The sequence below is a fragment of the Megascapheus bottae genome, chromosome 5 (assembly GCF_031878675.1).
Source record: "Megascapheus bottae isolate mThoBot1 chromosome 5, mThoBot2.hap1, whole genome shotgun sequence".
Lineage (NCBI taxonomy): Eukaryota > Metazoa > Chordata > Mammalia > Rodentia > Geomyidae > Megascapheus > Megascapheus bottae.
This window is the reverse complement of record NC_143513.1, coordinates 12,129,865-12,134,864: the sequence shown is the minus strand read 5'-3', so window position 1 is coordinate 12,134,864 and position 5,000 is coordinate 12,129,865. Positions and strand designations below refer to the sequence as shown.

The 5,000-nt window shown below is 56.3% G+C and overlaps 2 non-coding genes across 2 annotated transcripts; both read left to right on the top strand.

Annotated features, from left to right (window-relative positions):
• The first annotated feature begins 1,909 nt into the window (after positions 1-1,909).
• On the top strand, positions 1,910-2,028 carry LOC150062983 (5S ribosomal RNA). Its single transcript, XR_016535685.1, has one exon. It is a non-coding gene; the product is annotated as a 5S ribosomal RNA (ribosomal RNA).
• A 2,547-nt stretch (positions 2,029-4,575) lies between these two features.
• LOC150062982 (5S ribosomal RNA) lies at positions 4,576-4,694 on the top strand. Its single transcript, XR_016535736.1, has one exon. It is a non-coding gene; the product is annotated as a 5S ribosomal RNA (ribosomal RNA).
• Positions 4,695-5,000: the final 306 nt, after the last annotated feature.

Here is a 5,000-nt window from a genome sequence, read left to right as displayed (position 1 = left end):
GGATGGATGCCTAGGTGCATAGTGGGTGTATGGATGGATGCGGGCACGCATGCATGCATGCATGGATGGTGGATGCATGCGTGCATGGTTGGGTCGGTGGATGCATGCCTGGATCCACCCATGGATGCCGGGGTGGCTGGCCGTACAGCCTGATTCATGGATGGATGTTGATTGGATGGATGGTGGATGGATGGACGGAGCCACGCGTGGAAGGATGCATGGATGGATGGACTGAAAGATACATAGATAGATAGATAGATAGATAGATAGATAGATAGATAGATAGATAGATAGATAGATTGATAGATAGATTGATAGATACATAGATCGACCGATGGATGGATGGATGGATGGATGGATGGATGGATGGATGGATGGATGGATTGCTGGATGGCTGGCTGGCTGGCTGGCTGGCTGGCTGGCTGGATGGATGGATGGATGGATGGATGGATGGAGGGATGCTGAGACACTCTGCAGTGTGTACTGACAGTTTCAGCTGGCCTAGCACTGACTGGGAGGCTCTGAGTTCTCTTCCCCACAGTGGGCAAACAAGCAAACACTGGCTGCTTCTTTCGTCTTCTTCCTGCTAGAGACACACGTTGTCCTTTCGCGGGGTGCACTGCATAGACTTGGAAAGTAGCGGCAGGGTAGATGAGGAGGAACGAGGCCCGGGAAACGGGCGCCGGCAACGTTGCCGAGACAAATGCTCCCGGAATTCTGGAGTTCCTGGATTCCAAGCACAGAGCACCCTTTTCTTGCTTGGGTGGAGGGCTTCCACTCCAACCCGAGGCATGGGTGTGTGTTCCAGTGAGGCTTGGCCTTAGGTTGTTAGCCTTCTTGGGAGCCTGAGCACTAAGGATGAGGGGTTCCAGTGGGCTGAGACGTGAGGCCACGGTTCTGCTTCCACTTAGGCTTCCCATTCCTGGTAGGCTAAGCATAGCAACCTAAAGAGGCTGCATCAGAGGTGCCACTGAAGGCTCTCATGAGATGGGAGGCTTAGGGTGACACTGGGCTGGGGCTTTGGCTCCGGGTCAGGGTCAGAATGGGGCTCAAGTTTAGCGTCAGGAAGAGGTAGGGGACAGGTTGAAGGTGTGATTTCAGGCAGACATTGTGGCTTAGGGTGAGTCTTGGGAGAGGTTTGGGCTTAGGTGTGGGCTTGAAATCGGGTAGAGGCTTTAGGTGAGGCTTACTGGTGGGGCGAGGAGTGACACTCTCCTTAGGATCCATTTCTGGCTTCGGCTTCCATTTAGGATGAGGTTTAGGTCGAAGGTCCTTCTGAAACAGCACCAGCCAAGTGAATTCCACATTGCTCTGCAAACCCCACTCTTCTCCTCGCATCGTGGCCGGTGGCCAAGCAAGGTCGGGGAGGTAGAGGAGTGAGATCCAAATCTTGAAGAAGCAGCCAAACTCTCCCACATCCATGCAAAGATCACATCGGGCCCTTGGTAGTCGTGGCCTCTGAAGACAAGTGGTGAACCTTGCAAGTCACCTGGCCTTAAAGCTGCTCTTCAACGTGCAACCCTCATGCAGGCTAGAGGGTTACATGGAAGGTGAGCCTCTGGGAAAACAGTCCTGCGTCCTCTGCCTTCCCAAGAGACAGAGAGCAACAGAGACAGACAGACAGACAGACAGACAGACAGACAGACAGACAGACAGAGGGAGAGAGGGAGAGAGAGAAAGCGAAAGAGGAGGAGAAAGGCAGCGGTGAGCGGTGGCGAGAGCAGCAGGCTGGGCGCAGAGGCTGTGCTGGGTGGGTTGGATCAGGTCCCCCAAGCAGCGGCAGCAGGTGCGTGTGAGGCCAGAGCGGCAGAGGCAGAGGCTGCAGAGGCTGGCAAGGGTGCAGCGGCGAGCGGAGGCTCCCCGCAGAGGCAGCGAGCAGCAGTTGGGGCTTTGGGAAGCAGTGTGAGGCGTCTACGGCCATACCACCCTGAACGCGCCCGATCTCGTCTGATCTCGGAAGCTAAGCAGGGTCGGGCCTGGTTAGTACTTGGATGGGAGACCGCCTGGGAATACCGGGTGCTGTAGGCTTTTGCCTCCGCTCCCCAGCCCACTAGGCTGCTTGCTGCCTCACAGCCACTGCCCAATACTTTTAGGCTCACTCACTGCCTCGCACCTCCACCTCAACCCAACATCACACCAGCCACAGGGGAAAAGACAGCTAGCTGTCTGGATGCACAACTCACACCACACAGCCTGGCAGGCACGCAATGCTTTCCACCTAGGAAAAGCAGGAAAACCCAGGCCTGGGCCGGCCTGACGCCCAGCCTCACCGCTGACAGCTTGGCCTGAGACCACACCACATTCCTACACAGGACAGGACACTTCTTCTGGGCAGCACAAAGGCACCTGGCCTCCTCTTGCTCCTGCAATCCTGACCACATCCTCCCAACCACTCCTGAAAAGCAGCTCATGAACACAAGGCTAGGCTTGTGGCTCCAGGACTGAAAGGCCTGCCCGGCCAGCCGGAACTCACACCACCCTGGGTTAAGCCCTGCTACCCCAGATGGCTTGGTTGCGGGCTTGGAGGCTTCCTCCTGCCATGGGTTGAGTTTGCGTGGGCCGGGTAGATGGGCTCATGGGGAAAGTGGATGGAAGTGTACATGGATGCATGGATGCATGGGTAGACAGCTGGATGCATGGCTGACTGGATGGATGGCTGGATGGATGGCTGGATGGATGCCTAGGTGCATAGTGGGTGTATGGATGGATGCGGGCACGCATGCATGCATGCATGGATGGTGGATGCATGCGTGCATGGTTGGGTCGGTGGATGCATGCCTGGATCCACCCATGGATGCCGGGGTGGCTGGCCGTACAGCCTGATTCATGGATGGATGTTGATTGGATGGATGGTGGATGGATGGACGGAGCCACGCGTGGAAGGATGCATGGATGGATGGACTGAAAGATACATAGATAGATAGATAGATAGATAGATAGATAGATAGATAGATAGATTGATTGATAGATAGATTGATAGATACATAGATCGACCGATGGATGGATGGATGGATGGATGGATGGATGGATGGATGGATGGATGGATGGATTGCTGGATGACTGGCTGGCTGGCTGGCTGGCTGGCTGACTGGCTGGCTGGCTGGCTGGATGGATGGATGGATAGATGGAGGGATGCTGAGACACTCTGCAGTGTGTACTGACAGTTTCAGCTGGCCTAGCACTGACTGGGAGGCTCTGAGTTCTCTTCCCCACAGTGGGCAAACAAGCAAACACTGGCTGCTTCTTTCCTCTTCTTCCTGCTAGAGACACATGTTGTCCTTTCGCGGGGTGCACTGCATAGACTTGGAAAGTAGCGGCAGGGTAGATGAGGAGGAACGAGGCCCGGGAAACGGGCGCCGGCAACGTTGCCGAGACAAATGCTCCCGGAATTCTGGAGTTCCTGGATTCCAAGCACAGAGCACCCTTTTCTTGCTTGGGTGGAGGGCTTCCACTCCAACCCGAGGCATGGGTGTGTGTTCCAGTGAGGCTTGGCCTTAGGTTGTTAGCCTTCTTGGGAGCCTGAGCACTAAGGATGAGGGGTTCCAGTGGGCTGAGACGTGAGGCCACAGTTCTGCTTCCACTTAGGCTTCCCGTTCCTGGTAGGCTAAGCATAGCAACCTAAAGAGGCTGCATCAGAGGTGCCACTGAAGGCTCTCATGAGATGGGAGGCTTAGGGTGACACTGGCCTGGGGCTTTGGCTCCGGGTCAGGGTCAGAATGGGGCTCAAGTTTAGCGTCAGGAAGAGGTAGAGGACAGGTTGAAGGTGTGATTTCAGGCAGACATTGTGGCTTAGGGTGAGTCTTGGGAGAGGTTTGGGCTTAGGTGTGGGCTTGAAATCGGGTAGAGGCTTTAGGTGAGGCTTACTGGTGGGGCGAGGAGTGACACTCTCCTTAGGATCCATTTCTGGCTTCGGCTTCCATTTAGGATGAGGTTTAGGTCGAAGGTCCTTCTGAAACAGCACCAGCCAAGTGAATTCCACATTGCTCTGCAAACCCCACTCTTCTCCTCGCATCGTGGCCGGTGGCCAAGCAAGGTCGGGGAGGTAGAGGAGTGAGATCCAAATCTTGAAGAAGCAGCCAAACTCTCCCACATCCATGCAAAGATCACATCGGGCCCTTGGTAGTCGTGGCCTCTGAAGACAAGTGGTGAACCTTGCAAGTCACCTGGCCTTAAAGCTGCTCTTCAACGTGCAACCCTCATGCAGGCTAGAGGGTTACATGGAAGGTGAGCCTCTGGGAAAACAGTCCTGCGTCCTCTGCCTTCCCAAGAGACAGAGAGCAACAGAGACAGACAGACAGACAGACAGACAGACAGAGGGAGAGAGGGTGAGAGGGAGAGAGAGAAAGCGAAAGAGGAGGAGAAAGGCAGCGGTGAGCGGCGGCGAGAGCAGCAGGCTGGGCGCAGAGGCTGTGCTGGGTGGGTTGGATCAGGTCCCCCAAGCAGCGGCAGCAGGTGCGTGTGAGGCCAGAGCGGCAGAGGCAGAGGCTGCAGAGGCTGGCAAGGGTGCAGCGGCGAGCGGAGGCTCCCCGCAGAGGCAGCGAGCAGCAGTTGGGGCTTTGGGAAGCACTGTGAGGCGTCTACGGCCATACCACCCTGAACGCGCCCGATCTCGTCTGATCTCGGAAGCTAAGCAGGGTCGGGCCTGGTTAGTACTTGGATGGGAGACCAGCTGGGAATACCGGGTGCTGTAGGCTTTTGCCTCCGCTCCCCAGCCCACTAGGCTGCTTGCTGCCTCACAGCCACTGCCCAATACTTTTAGGCTCACTCACTGCCTCGCACCTCCACCTCAACCCAACATCACACCAGCCACAGGGGAAAAGACAGCTAGCTGTCTGGATGCACAACTCACACCACACAGCCTGGCAGGCACGCAATGCTTTCCACCTAGGAAAAGCAGGAAAACCCAGGCCTGGGCCGGCCTGACGCCCAGCCTCACCGCTGACAGCTTGGCCTGAGACCACACCACATTCCTACACAGGACAGGACACTTCTTCTGGGCA